Source organism: Bos indicus x Bos taurus, chromosome 18 (assembly GCF_003369695.1).
Source record: "Bos indicus x Bos taurus breed Angus x Brahman F1 hybrid chromosome 18, Bos_hybrid_MaternalHap_v2.0, whole genome shotgun sequence".
Lineage (NCBI taxonomy): Eukaryota > Metazoa > Chordata > Mammalia > Artiodactyla > Bovidae > Bos > Bos indicus x Bos taurus.
The window spans coordinates 57,767,928-57,783,560 of record NC_040093.1 but is presented as its reverse complement, the minus strand read 5'-3'; the positions used below and the strand labels follow the sequence as shown (position 1 = coordinate 57,783,560).

Sequence of the window (15,633 nt, the reverse complement as noted above, 5' to 3'; positions counted from 1 at the left end):
TTTCACGTCTCCTCTGCAGGACCCTGGGCCAGGAAGTCATTTAACATTTCGGTGCCTCAAGTCTCCCCACGGGTGAACACCGAGCTGTTCTGAGATGGCAAATGAAAACACCCAGCACAGGACCTGGAAAGCGGCGGCGGCGTCGAGGGTTTTCAGTGAGGGCTAATTCTGCTAATTCCACCGCCCCCTGTCTAGCCCACGAGTCTCCGGAAAGAACCCTGAGGGGCCCCTTAGGACCGCCGGCAGCCTGGGGCGCACCCCTCCCCACACACACACACAGGGCCGATGTGGATTAGTTTTGAAAGAACGTCCTTACAAGAGACTGTTCTTGCCCAGCCAAGACGTGAGCTCTCTTTAATCTACACGCCTGATCACACGGCTGGACTCGGCCAAGCCCTCTTCGCGTCCACACAGCGGGGGCTGACCGGAGCCCCTCAGCCTAGCCCCAGCGCGGGAGGCCCGCGAGAGCGGCGTGCGCATGCGTCAGGCCCAACCATCGCCTCAGGTGCTGCCTCACGGCTGCTGGGGGGCGGGGACGGTAAGCGGCTCCCCGAGGGAGGCGGAGCCCAGCCAGAGCTTTCCCACCGCCTTGGGGCAGGTGGGCGAGCACGTGGGGCGGGGGCGCCAAGGTGACTGTGGCTTAGGCATGGGTTTGTTTTTTTTTTAATTATTTACCTTCTCGTTTTATTTCTTTTCGGCCGCACTGAGTCTTCGTTGTTCTGCGGCCTTTGTCTCGTTACTGCGAGTGGGGCCCGCGCTCTAGTCGCGCTGCAGGGAGGTCCGTGCCTCCCCTTGTTGTGGGGCGGGATCTCTGTGATTGCAGCTCGCGGGACTCAGCGGCCCCGGACACGTGGGAGCTCCGGACCAGGAATCGAACCTCTGTCCCCTGCATCGGCAGGCTTCCTCGCAACCACTGGACCTGGGCATGGGACTTAATCTTTGAGGGCCACAGTTTTCTCCTCAGAAAAGGGGGCTTGATAACAGAAATGCAGTTGAAACTCCATGTAGGTGATGCCTCATGGGCATATCATGGCCGCTCATTGAATGGTAGCTATTAGCAGTAGTGGGTCTATCCTTTCAAATAATATGCAATAAATAGGAGGAGTGGCTCTAGCCATTAATGAGTTTAATGCTGTGATATCTTGAGCTACTGCAAATCCAGTATATAATATCTGATAAACAGTAAGTTATATCAGTAAATTTCCAAATCCAGCAATAATATTGAATAAAATATCCATAACTAAGAATTGGTGTATTCATTCAAATAATATCTAATAAATAAGTAGGGATAATAATTATATCCACTAAAATAATTTTAATACCATTATCATGGGCTATTGTGAATCCAGTAGCCAGTAAATAATACCCACTGAAATAAAGAGTAGCAATGATATTCATTAAAGCAATTTTTAGAGTTTATTTTATTTTTGGCTGTGCTAGCCTAGGGCTTCGGAGAAGGCAATGGCACCCCACTCCAGTACTCTTGCCTGGAAAATCCCATGGATGGAGGAGCCTGGTAGGCTGCAGTCCATGGGGTCGCTAAGAGTCGGATACGACCGAGCGACTTCACTTTCACTTTCATGCATTGGAGAAGGAAATGGCAACCCACTCCAGTGTTCTTGCCTGGAGAATCCTAGGGACGGCGGAGCCTGGTGGGCTGCTGTCTATGGGATCGCATAGAGTCGGACACGACTGAAGCGACTTAGCAGCAGCAGCAGCCGCCTAGGGCTTTGTTGCTTTTCTCCAGCTGCAGAGAGCGGGGACTGCTTTCTAGTGGCAGGGCGCTGGCTTCTCAGTGTGTGACTTCTCTCCTTGTGGAGCCTGGGCTCGCGCACAGGCTCAGCAGTTGTGGCGCGCGGGCTTAGTTGCTCCAAGGCGTATGGGATTTTCCTGGGACAGCGATCGAACCTGTACCTCTTGCATTGGCAGGTGGATTCTTTACCACTGAGCCACCAGGGAAGCCCCTCATTAAAATAATTTTAACACCGTGATTATCGTGGGCTACTGTGAATCCGAAATGAGAGTTGTGATCAAAGACCTCCTGTGAGAAGGGTGGAGTCGGGGAGGGTCTCAGCCTGGCAGGCCGCTATTGATGGGAACACGATAATTGAAATGAAAAGCAGGCCCTTGTGCCCTGGTCGGCTGGGGATCAGCCATCTCCCCCCTGTGACTGGCTCCCCTTCCCGACTTGAGGAGAAAGGAGATCCTCTCCCCACGTGAGTGGCATCCGCGCTGCCACAAACACCCCAATACCCAATCCAGAGGTGGGTCCGGCCTCACACGGCGGACGATGGGAAACGACCAGCAGAGGGCGCCCCAAACCCGCAGGGCCGACGGCTCTGCTCTTGCGGGTTGCCCAGGGAGGCGTGGGGGGAGGGGAGGTTCTGGGTTTTGGCCTCGAGCTGGGTGTGGCAGGTCTTCTACAGAAGGACCTCCGGACTGTGGACGAGGCTAAGGTGACTCGCTGGTGACGATGAAGAAGCAGGAAGGCAGGGGCGTTCTGCATCCTCTCTGGCCCCGATCAGAGCTACCCAAGACCTTGGGGGTGGTGGGAGGAGTGTCTGGTCTTTCCTCTGTGTCGGGGAGCTGTGTCTATTTAGACAAGAAGCTCTTGGGTGCACCCTCCCAGCTCAGCTGCCCTCCAAGAACACTCTTCCACCTATTTCTCAAGGAGGCAACTCTGCAGGGTGGCTTTCCCAGTGTGAGCAGGTTTGAATTAGGGGCTGCGGGCTGAACAGAATATCCTGCATTCTTTGTTCCTGAATGAGGTTGGGCAGCGCCCTCCCCACCACCTCCCTGCCTCACTCCCACCCCGCCCTGATCAGTCCACCCAAGCAGACAGCAGCCATCCTTAGCACAAGTCAGTCATGAGACGCTGGCCTTGCTTCCTCGGAAAGAGTCCTGGAATCTGAGAGTAGGGTCGCTGAACGGGGATCCCACCCAGGTGACCACCACAAGGGCTTAAGCTGTCTGTATATCAGTTTCCTTGTCTGTAAAAATGACAGAGATAATCCTAATGGACCTGCCATAGAGGTGTGCTGGGAGGATGGGTGGGCAATCCCTGGCTCAAGCATGGGCTACAAAAGGGCTGCACGTGCCCGCTGCCGCTGTCATCTCCCTCCTGAACAATTCAGGCCACCTTTCTACCCCACACTCTCCAGAGTACCTAATCCACCTCATCTCCTCCCTACATGGACCCCACTGTCGGCTCCTGTCCCCCAAACAATCTCCCCCTGCCAGACTCCCAACCTAGTCTTGAACCCTCCCACCCACCACCTACCCTGTGGCCAAACTGACTTTCCTAAAATGCAAATCTAGTCATGTTGCTCCCTGCTCAGTATCCACCAAAGGCTCCGCATTAAATTTGGGATTAAGTTTCAACTCGTTGACATGATTTATGAGGCCTTTGGTCATCTGGCCAATGCCTGGGCTCCAGCCTCATCCCTGTAAGGAAGGGACAGCCAGGGTCCATCCCTGGGGGTCCAAGGCAGGTTGGAAATTTGACACTTGATAGTTCTTAAATATTTGCACACTTTCCCAAAAGGAAACTGCATTTTTAATGAATATTAAAGGCCTTCCCTCTCTCTCCTGGTGAACCCAGCGGCTTTAGATGCCATCCTCTGAAGTTACCTGCCAGCTGATCTGGAGGTGTCTCATTTGACATTTCCTGCCCTCATTGGTGGATCATTCACCCTCCTTAAAGGCTGACTGTACCTCAGGTGGATTTAGTCTCAAAGTCTTGTTTGCCATAAGGAGCCTCTGCCTTGCCTCTCCAAATTGGGGCAGTGATCAGTCCTTACCTAGGTCATATGAGAACACAGAAGGGTCAAACCAGGCAGAGGTCCTTTCGAAACCTCCACCTGAGGGCACTGTTTGGAGAGGATGGTACGAGATTCTGATCACCCATCCTGACTCATTCCCACATCACTGACTCATTCCTGAGGTCTGCATGCTCCATGGTGGGTGCCCCAGGCAGGCTGGTCCCTCCACTCAGCCTGGATGACACCATCACAAAACCAGTTCCCCGTCTGTCTCCTCCTGACTCAGGGGCTCGCAAACATTCAGACACGATGCTTCTTTTGTAAAACTTTTTATTTTGTAATGTGCCTCTATTTCCTGAAGTTGAATTCACAGGTATGTAATTCACCTGTACCTGTGATTTCCAAAACAGCAATACAATGCCCCCATTATAATACAAAGGAGGAGAATTAAAAGGAAGGTAACTTGTCATAAAATCACATGAAGAGAATCAGAATCTTGTCCTATACCAGGATCACCAGGAAGGCAACAGCCACAAATGCAGACAGTCACAGGTGTGCCCTGTGGGTGAGACCATTGGTGACGCGGTTTTCCGAAATGGTGACCAGCTCTTGGTTACCGTCCAAATGAAACAAAGAACAGCCTTCCCTCGACTGACACAGTGGTTGCACTCCTGGAAAATTCAGTGACTATTAAAATGGGACAGGAAAAGAAAATTTGCATTTACATGTTAGGTGAAGTTAGATTCTAGATGCAGATAATTTCAAGCCAGGTTTTTGCCTACATGAATGCCTGATGAGCCTTTGGACTGTCATGGGGTGCGTGGGCTCATCTCTGTCGTGGAGGCTACAGGACATTGCAGGACATCTAGCCTCCCCACCCCCTGCTGCCACCAAGTGCCAGTGGCTCCCCACGCATGTCCAACAGGGGCAGGGGCACGTCTGCCCCAGGAGCACGACGGGCTAGTGGGCGAAGCCATCCCTTCCAGCTCTTGGCTTATGTTGTTTTTCCTCCTTCTCATGGAGGGAGCATCTACTCTTCCTCCAGGAAACTCACCTTGATGCCACCAGGCTGCGGCAGTACCCTTTCCTGCCCTAAGGCACCACCCATCAGACTTCCAAGAACCTTGATAACTCCCACAGCCAGCCCATTCGCCCAGCCATGGCAATAGCTCCCTGGATATTCTGTATCTTTTTAAATTTAATTTTTATTTTACAAAATATATTTTATAAAATATATATAACATGCATATATCTGTTCTTTTTCAGATTCTTTTCCCTTATAAGTTATTAGAGAATATTGAGTAGAGTTCCCTGTGTTGTACAGTAAGGCCTTGTTCATTATCTATTTTGTTTGCAATAGAGTGTGTAGGTTAATCTCAAACTCCTGATTTATGCCCCGGCCACATGTCCCCTTTGGTAACTGTAGTTTGTTTTTGAAGTCTGTGAGTCTGTATCTGTTCTTTTGGATGAATGCATTTGTATCATTTTTTCCTTTAGATTCCACATATAAGTGATACCATACGATATTTGTCTTTCTCTGTCTGACCTCACTGCACTTAGTGTGATAATCTCTAAGTCCATCCACGTTGCTGCAGATGGCACTGCTTCATTCTTTATTATGGCTGAGTAGTATTCCATTGTACATGTGTGCCACATCTTTATCCATTCCTCTGTTGATGGATATCAAGGTTGTTTCCATGGCTATTGTGAACAGTGCTGCTCTGAACATAAGGGTAAGGTTTTCTCTGAATATGTACCCAGGAGTAGGATTGCAAGATCATATGGTAGTTCTATTTTTAGCTTTCAAAGGAACCTCCATACTGTTCTCCTCGATGGTTGTACCAATTTACATTCCCACCAACAGTGTAGGAGGGTTTCCTTTTCTCCACACCCTCTCTAGTATTTACTATTTGTGGATATTTTGATGATGTACATTCTGACCTAGGTAAGGTGATGCCTCATAGTTTTGATTTGCATTCCTCTAGTAATGAGTGATGTTGAGCATCTTCTCCTGTGCTTTTTGACCGTCTGTGTGTCTCCTTTGGAGAAATGTCTGTTCAGATCTTCTGCCCATAATTTGATTGGGTTGTTTGTTTTTTTGATCTTGAGCTGCCTGAGCGCTTGTGTATTTTGGAGGTTAATCCCTGTTGGTTCTTTTGTCTGCGAATATTTTCTCCCATTCTATAGGATGTCTTTTTGTTTTATTATGGTTACCTTTGCTGTGCAAATACTTTTAAGTTTAACTAGGTCCCATTTGTTTATTTTCGTTTTTATTTTTATTACTGTAGGAGGTGGATCCAAACAGTACTATGCTGTTTTGATGACTAGCTTTGTAGTATAATCTGAAGTTAGGGAACCTGATTCCTCCAGCTCCATTTTTCTTTCTCAGGATTTGGTTTGGCTATTCTGGGTCTTTTGTGTTTCCATTGATGCAATGGACATGAACTTGGGCAGACTTCTGGAGATGATGAGGGACAGAGAGGTCTGACGTGCTGCAGTCCATAGGATTGCAAAGAGTTGGACACATCTGAGCGACTGAACAACAAGAACAAATGTAAAAACTGTGTTTGTTCTAATTCTGTGGAAAATGCGCTTGGCAGTTTGATAGGGATTGCACTGAGTCTGTGGATTGCTTTGGGCGTCTGCATCTCTCTTGTTTTTTCCATACTCTGTGCCTTTGCACATGTGGCCCCCTTTGCCTGGGGAAACCCTTGCCTAACCCTTCCTTTCATGCCTGGCACATCCCTGTTCTTCCTTCAAACCTTAACTCTGACCACCCTGAAGTGTCCTGGACCCCACCCACTCCTGCACGGCGGCCCTGTGACTGACCAGTGGGTGCTTGCTCTGTCCAGCTCGGCTGGCTGCTCCTGCAGGGCTCCTGTGCCCACAGAGAGGTTGCTGTCCTTCTCATTGCCGTGGAGGCAGAAAGCAATTCAAGGTCAGCTCCAGTACCAAGGACCCATGGCAGGCATGGATGACATAGGCCCCCAGCTGGCAGGCACACAGGCCGGCTGGCCACCAGCTCCTGGTGAGTGACCTGCTGTATGAAGGTATGCCAAAACCCCATGTGCTTCTGGAAAGTTCCTGGGAGTTTGTTGTACTGACTTTTTGTGCTGTACACAGATCTTTTTTGGTTACTCCTCATCAAAGCACTTTAAAATGAGGTGTATAGCTCTTTATATGGGATCTCTTGTTCCCTCATAATTTTTAATCTTTGCTTTTAATTTTTTTAAGTGAAAGCTTAATTTATATACTATAAAACGAACAACTCTTAAGGGTACAGCTCCATGACTTTTTACACATATTCACTCTGAGAAACTACCCTTGAGATCAACATGTAGAACTCTACCCGAAGCCCCCCAGCCCCCCTCCAAGTCACCACCCTCCAAGGTAACTGCTGTTCTTGCCTTTACCGCTGCAGGTCATTTCTGCCTGTTCTTGAACTTCAGGTAAATGGAATCACACCCGGTGTCTTATGTGTGTCCGGCTGGGCTTTCACTCAACAGTCGTACTGTTTGTGAGACTCACGCATTTTGATGGGTCACTAGTTTGTATTCCTGAGTATGTTTTAGTGTATTAATGCGCTACAGTTGATTTTTTCCTACTCTGCTCTTAACAGAAGTTTAAGTTGTAATTTGGGGCAGTTATGAAGAGTGGTGCTGGGGGTACTTCGGGGGCGGGACCCCGTTTAACCCACTACCCATACCAACTGTGTGTGGGGGGGGGGGCGCCCTCCCACCCTCGTCACCATACCAACTGTGTGTGTGGGGGGGCGCCCTCCCACCCTCGTCATCCACGCCCCCACAGCCCTCCCCCGAGTTCCTTCCTGAAACAGTCTCTGTGTGTGTAGGAATATAGATATATCTGTATGTGTGTGTGTCATTGCGACACAAATAGTCACATTCTCTACACACGTCTTCATCTAGCCTTTCTTACACAGTGCATCTTAATGATGGTCTCATAACTACAGCTGCCTCATTCTTTTAAACAGCTATTTGAACCCCACTGTATGGATGTACCAGTTTTTATTTAACTGTTGCCCTCTTGATGGATATTCAGGTTGTCTCCTACCATTTGCTAGTCCCACCAGTGCCATAAAAACCACCTCAGTGATGTTTCTAAGCAGTTACATGCACCTATCTGTGTGGAAAACTGTGTCTTTCTTGCTTTCGAAAAGATGGTACAAGGGGATTAAAAACTAGCTTTAATTTTTAAAAATCTTCCCTTATCCCCACCACACCCACCACTCTGCATATTCCCTTCCAGCCTGATCCTCAGTCAAGCATTTTGCCAAGTTGTAGACACATCCTTATTCCCTCCCATAAAACACAGCGTGCACTGTCCGAGTTTTCCATGTCGCTGTACAGCCCTCCATGTTACAGCGCTGTGGTTCTGCAGCAGTGTCCCCGGGCAAACAGGTCATGATGTACGAAGCCATTACCCTCTATGAACTGTTCAGGTTTATTTTCTCTTCTAGATAATATTGCAGAGAACATTTTCTTTCCAGTAGCTTTTTAATAATAATAAAAAGAGGGATAATTTCCTTAGAATGGATTTCCCAGCATAGTATCATTCAGTCAAAGGCTAGGAACAGTTTCACGGCACAAACTGCAAGTTGCCAAATTGCTTCCCAAGGAGACCGTCCTCTAGACGCCGACTCGGGTGGCAGCCGGGTCTGCCCGCCTCACCAGCCCTGAGCCAGCGTTGAGCCTTAGCCACTCTCGATCAAAAGAGCGTGTTGTGGAGCCTCAGAGTTGCTCTGATCTGGCTGCCCTTGATCTTTCTGTGCTGCTGTGGATTCTTTGAACCCTGTCTTGGCAGTTGGGCCTGGGTCTGACCACTTCACCTCTCTGATCAGATTTCCTCTCCTGGAAAGCGTAGGGTGACCAAACTGTCCCAGTTTTTCCGGGATGTGAGACTTTCAGTGCTGGAGTCAGGCATGTCCCAGGCAAACCCAGACAGGCTGGGTGGTGGTCGGATCTTGCCAGGGCCTTGCAGAGACTTGCTGTAGGTAGGAAACCAGTCGACTGAACGCGCGGGCCCCGCGGGTCCCCAGAGCTGACGGGCGCACACTGAGTGGCACCGTGTGTGACTCACGGACGGCTCAGATCCTGTGTGCCCAGGACCTCTGCTTTTCCTGGTCCCCATACTCCCAGGACTGGGCGTTTTTAAAAAACTGGAAATAGAATAAAGTGGTGCTTTCATTGTTTCTGTGACAGATACTTTGCTGCGGCTGAGACACCCACAAGTCATCTGAGCTTGAGGCAGTCTCTGGGGAGCCCCCAGCCTCCCCTTAATGGCCCAGTGTCCCCCACCTTCTTGGGCCTGCTCCCCATCTCTCACTCTAGACACCTGGCCTCTCTCATGGTCCTTTGCTCCCTGTCATTTGTGAAGCCAGTGGGTAGGAACCCCCAGACCCGCCTCAGCCCCCAGGAGTCCCCTCAACCCCCTCCCCCAAGTGTGCAGGGGTTGGGGGTGGGAGTGGGGATTCCAGCTGCTCCTGAGGTTAACCATTTTCCATACATTTGTTTCCTGTTTGAATTTCCTCCTCGGCCTTTGTGGGTTTATGGCTTTGGGATTTGCATACCTTTTCCTGCTGGAAACTGGGTTTCTCTCGTCTTGCTGGTAGCTTTTTTTCTTGGTATATTTTTGTTCTTTTTTTTCTTCTTATCATCCTGTGAAAGATGGATCTGAATTTTTCTGTTTCTTTATGAAAAAAAAAAATAGAGAAAATTGCTATGTTGTTCTGTTCCTCTTGAAGTCTGTGTTTGCGTGCATGCACGCTCAGATGTGGGTAAGAAGCCGCCTGCTGAAGCTCACCTTGTGCGCTGTTGTGCTGCCTTCTGGGGAGAAGGTGGGGGTGGATGCCAGAAAAGGGTGTGAATCAGGAAGCATTTCCCCAGACTCTTGGGTGTAGTTTTGCATGGGTCCCACCCCTGCCCCTCACCTAGTGGGCACTCAGCATTCACTGAATGCATGAGTCTTACCTGATTTCTCTTGATCCTTGTAAAGAAATACTCCAGATGTGACTGAAGCTCCCGTCTTCAGGGAGCCCTTTTGTATCCAGGTTTCCTCTTCCCTCCCGCAGATGTATCTCCACTGTCTGTGGTTTCTCTTCCTATGCCTGTTTTCATACTGTTGGTGTTTATTTATGCTTGCAAAAACTAGAGCTAGCATTTTGCATATTTCCCGACTGTATGTAAATGGTGTGATGCCCTCTGCTTCACTCTGCAGCTAGTGGGTGCTGACTACTTTTCATTTCATATAGGATTTCATTGGGTGGGTGTCCCACAATTAATGAGCCATTTTTTTGGTTGGTGGCAATATGCCAGCAAATTTGAAAAACTCAGCAGTGGCCACAGGACTGGAAAAGGTCAGTTTTCATTCCAATCCCAAAGAAAGGCAACGCCAAAGAATATTCAAACTACCGCACAATTGCACACATTTCATACACTAGCAAAGTAACGTTCAAAATTCTCCAAGCCAGGCTTCAACAGTATGTGAACTGAGAACTTCCAGATGTTCAAACTGGATTTAGAAAAGGCAGAGGAACCAGATATCAAATCACCAACGTCCGCTGGATCATCGACAAAGCAAGAGAGTTCAGAAAAACATCTGCTTCATTGACTATGTCAAAACCTTTGACTGTGTGGATCACAACAAACTGTGGAAAATTCTTCAAGAGATGGGAATACCAGACCACCTTACCTGCCTCCTGAGAAATCTATATGCAGCTCAAGAAGCAACAGTTAGAACTGGACATGGAACAATGGACTGGTTCCAAATTAGGAAAGGAGTACGTCAAGGCTGTATATTGTTACCCTGCTTATTTAACTTATATGCAGAGTACATCATGAGAAACACCGGTGTTGATGAAGCACAAGCTGGAATCAAGATTGCCGGGAGAAATATCAATAACCTCACATATGCAGATGACACCACCCTTATGGCAGAAAGCAAAGAAGAACTAAAGAGCTTTTGATAAAAGTGAAAGAGGAGAGTGAAAAAGCTGGCTTAAAACTCAGCATTCAGAAAACTAAGATCATGGCATCTGGTCCCATCATTTCATGGCAAATAGATGAGGAAACAATGGAAACAGGGAGATACTTTATTTTGGGGGGCTCCAAAATCACTGCAGATGGTGACTTCACCATGAAATTAAAAGACACTTGCTTCCTAGAAGAAAAGCTATGACCAACTTAGACAACATATTAAAAAGCAGAGACATTATTTTGCTGACAAAGGTCTGTAGAGTCAAAGCTATGGTTTTTCCAGTGGTCATGTACGGATGTGAGAGCTGGACCCTGAAGAAGACTGAGCGCCGAAGAATTGATGTTTTCAAATTGTGGTTTTGGAGGAGACTCTTGAGAGTCTGTTGGACTGAAAGGATATCAAACCAGTTTATCCTAAAGGAAATCATTCCTGAATATTCATTGGAAGAACTGATGCTGAAGCTGAAACTCTAATACTTTGGCCACCTGATGCAAAGAACTGACTCATTGGAAGAGACCCTGATGCTGGGAAAGATTGAAGGCAGGAGGAGAAGGGGACGACAGAGGATGAGATGGTTGAATGGCATCACCGACTTGATGGACATGAGTTTGAGCAAGCTCCGGGAGTTGGTGATGGACAGGGAGGCCTGGTGTGCTGCAGTCCATGGAGTCGCAAAGACTTGGACACAACTGAGTGACTGAACTGAACTGAACTGTATTGGTTTTCCAGGGCTACCATAATGAAATATCACAGGTTGGGTGGCTTAAACAACAGAGATGTATTCTGTCACATCGCTGGAGGCCAGAAGTCTCAGGTGAAGGCGTCGGCAAGGTTGGCTCCTCCTGAGGGCTGGTGGTGCGAATCTACTCCAGGCCCTTTCCCCAGCTCCTGGTGGCCTCAGGCGCCCCTGGCCTTGAGCATGGCATTCTCCATGAGTCTTCCTGCCACTTTCTGTGCTTTTCTGTCTCTGTGTCCAAATTTCCCCTTTTATAAGGATACTATTCCTATTGGATGAGGGACCTCATTTTAACTTATTTACCTTTTTAAGGAACGATCTCCAAACACTCTCACATCTCCCCCTATGTCACCGTCATGGAAATGCTGTCTTATATTTTCTACTAAATAATTTCAAGCTTTGTTTCTCACATTCTGGCCTTGGTCAATCCGGGCTTTATTTGCAATGGATGAAAAAAAAAATCTAATTTTGTTTTCCCCGTTGGATTGCCGATGGCTGGACTCATCCCAGCTGGTTTCCCTGGTGGGCCAAGGCCCCAGCATCCTGACCCCTGATGCCCACATCCATGACACACGGGGATTTTCCTCTGAAGGGCTCAGTGCTCAGAGTGGGGCTGTCTGTGCCTGCTCCCAGGAGGAGCTGAGCTGGAGCCTGCAGCAATGGCTGTGTCCTGCTGGAAGGGGCTGCAGAGATGGATTCTAGTTTCCTGGGGTGGCCATAACAAATGATTGCAAATTCAGTGCCTGGAAATGACAGGTTTTCCTCTCATAGCTCTGGAGGCCAGGATTCTGAAGTCACAGCATCAGAAGTGTTGATTCCTTCTGGAAGCTGCAAGAGAGAATCTGTCCCAGGCCACTCTCTGAGCTTCTTGTGGCCTTTGGTGGTTCTTGGCAGTCACCGGCCTGTGGATGGGTCAGTGACTCATCATTTCTGCTTCATCTCCCATGGTCTCCTCCTCCAGGTCTGTGTCAGTTTCCCCTTCTCTCCTAAGCATTGTCAGTGGATTTAGGGCCCACCCTAATCTGCAAGGATGTCACCCTGAGATCCTGTATTACGTTTGCCAAAACCTTTTTGAAAGTCAGGTCATATCCACAAGTTCTAAATGGACTTGGCTTTTGGGGGCCACTGTTCAGCCCACTCTAGGTCTTATCTGCAGTGGGAAAGTGAGTTTCTACTCACCGGGGCAGCAAAAGTGGCTCTCCTTCAGCAGTCGCTTTCTCTCACCGACGTGCACTGCCTTCTGGCTCCCTTGCTGGGTGATCTGGGAGCCCGGTCTGCAGTTTTTCTTTTGTTCCTCCCCGACTCCCCGGTCCAGTGATGAGTTATCCCACTTCTGGAAATGTGTCTTAAGGAACTGACTCAACAGCATGAGAAAAAAGATCTTCTTGTTGTTGCCTTGTTGATAATACTGAAAAGTTGGACGTAACCCCCAGGAGAGGAGGTAATTACTTAATTACTTCAATAACGCTTGTTCGTCACCCCGACTGAAGCAGCTGGGGAGAGGACCAAGCAGGATAAGAGGGGACGGTTGCTGCCTCCCTGGTGAGGGGGATGTTCCACTTGTGATGGCCTGAAAGGTCACATGATGTCAGTAAGGAAGTGGACACCCAGGGAAGTCTTGGGTGTGATAAGCTGGTCTGAATCCATGAGACTAAGCCATAAGTTTCCTCTGGTGGACCAGGCTGAGCCAGGAAGGAGGCTTCAGGAGGAGGGCACCCTGACAAAGTCTGCAGGAACCTCCTTACTTTGCTGGGACCCGTGACCGGCCACCAAAATCACAAAACCATGGCAACACGGAAGGGTGCCTGATTAGTGAAAAGTACGGTGTGAAAACTGAGTCAGAGAAGTGCCTAGAAAAACAGAATTGCCCTATGATCCAGAAATCCTACTTCTGGGCATCTACCCGTAAAGAAAAACAGGGATTCAGAGAGATGTGTGTCCATCTGTGTTCATAGCAGCATTGTTCCCAATAGTCAAAAGTTGGAAAGAACCCAAACGTCCATTATCCCCAAATAAATGGATGAACCAAGTGTGGTCTATCCACGCAGTGGAATATCATTCAGCCTTAAAGAGGCAGGAAATTCTGACACACGTTACACTGTGGATGAACCTCGATCATTACTTCTAAATGAAGTAAGCCGAACGCAAAGGACAAATAGAATACAGTCCCCTGATACAAGGGACCTGCAGCAGTCAGATTATTCATAGAAACAGAAAGCAGAATGTGGTTGCTGGGGCTGGTGGGAAGGGGAGGGGAGTTAGTGTTTAATTTGGGAAGTTACAAAGTTCTGTACATGGATGGTGGTGATGGTTGTGTCACAAGGAAAAACAGAACACTGCAGAGCTTTGTGCATGTAACAGGTGGTTAAGGTGGAGTACATTATGTGTATTTCACCACAATTTTTTAGGGAAAGGATGCCTAGTATAGTAGCTGACTGGCTGGGGGGAGGGGGTGTTCAAATCCCAGCCCCACCTTTTCGTGCGTTCTTTTGTCCATCTGGCATTATTTCTCCTGCTCAGAGCTGTGTGGCGGTGAGGGTCCTCTGCCCTGTGGGAGGCTCCGGGCAGCAGGGGCGGGCGGCAGGCCTTCACCAAGTCACATCATCAAATACGGGCATGGATTTCCTCTCAGTTATTAGGTCTGTGACCTTGCGCAAGCTGTCTCTCCTTTCTGAGCCTGTTTCCTTGTCGGTAGGAACAGGGACAGTCACATGACTGATGATAAAGCATGAGTGTCCTCTGAATGGCCCAGGCGGGAGTGCTTAGCTGAGCAAGCCCTCCACAGGGGTGAGTTCCTTTTCCAGAGTTCCACGTCAGAAAGAGACGCCTGTGGACAGCGCTGACATGATTCGTGTTGCCCAGGATGGACTCAGGCAGTATATATCCAGGTATTTTAAGTCACGTACGATCCTTTCATATGCCCAGAAGGTCTGGCAGGATGTTCACCAAGGTGTGAAGAACGGGTGATAGGATGGCAGCTAGGAGTTTTTTTCCTTAATCTCAATTCAGGGAGATCTTGAGCAAATATCCTGACACCTCTAAACCTCAGTTTGGTTTTCTCAGATGCAAAATAAGAATGTTTTCTTCTTTTTAATGCTTTATTGTGGGAATGTTCAAGCCTTCACCAAAGAAGAAGAAATAGTTGTGAACTCCCCTACCCAAGAATCAAGAGTTAGCAATAAATTGCCAATTTTGTTTCATCTCTGCCTCCCTACCTCTTCTCTTGCTGGTTATTTTAAAGCAAATCCCAAACAAAGAAACTCTTTAAAAAAAAAATCATCACAATACCATTATCACACCTAAATATATATATATATATATATATATATATATATATATATATGTTTTTTTTTTTTTTTTTTTGCTTAATTTTTTGGTCACACCACACAGAATGCAAGACCTCAGCTCCCCAACCAAGACTGGAAGCCACGCTCCCTACAGTAGAAGCTCAGAGTCTTAACCACTGGACCGCCAGGGACGTCCCTCAGTTCAGTTCAGTTCAGTCGCTCAGTCGTGTCCGACTCTTTGCGACCCCATGAATCGCAGCACGCCAGGCCTCCCTGTCCATCACCAACTCCCAGAGTCCACCCAAACCCATGTCCATTGAGTTGGTGATGCCATCCAGCCATCTCATCCTCTGTCGTCCCCTTCTCCTCCTGCCCCCAATCCCACCCAGCATCAGAGTCTTTTCCAATGAGTCAACTCTTCGCATGAGGTGGCCAAAGTACTGGAGTTTCAGTCCCTAGGTAATTAAAAAAATTGATTTTTAAAAAAATTTTGGGCGTAGGGACTTTGGCGGTCCAGGTTAGGGCTCCAGGCTTCCACTGCAGAGGGCACAAGTTCCATCCCTAGTCAGGAACCTGAGATCCCACATGCTGTGTGGTGTGGCCAAAAATTTTTTTTAAAAATAAGAAAATTTAAAAAAAATTACCTAATATCTAATCAGTGTATAATCATCCTTGATTGTCCTGTGAATACTTTTTAATTTGATTTGCTTGAATCAGGATCCACAAGATCCACACATTACACTTGCTTGATATATGCATTTCCCCAGAGTTTTAATTGGACTGTTTTCAAATGTCCAGGGGAGGCAAAAGGATTTTACAGTGAGCGTGTGCACAGCCCCCAGATTCAACCACTGGC

The 15,633-nt window shown here is 48.1% G+C and overlaps 1 long non-coding RNA gene across 1 annotated transcript; it reads right to left on the bottom strand.

Annotated features, from left to right (window-relative positions):
• Positions 1–8,016: 8,016 nt before the first annotated feature.
• On the bottom strand, positions 8,017–13,033 carry LOC113875861. Its single transcript, XR_003506347.1, has 3 exons — positions 12,670–13,033; positions 9,349–9,467; positions 8,017–8,937 (listed from the first exon to the last, which is right to left on the bottom strand). It is a non-coding gene; the product is annotated as an uncharacterized LOC113875861 (long non-coding RNA).
• Positions 13,034–15,633: the final 2,600 nt, after the last annotated feature.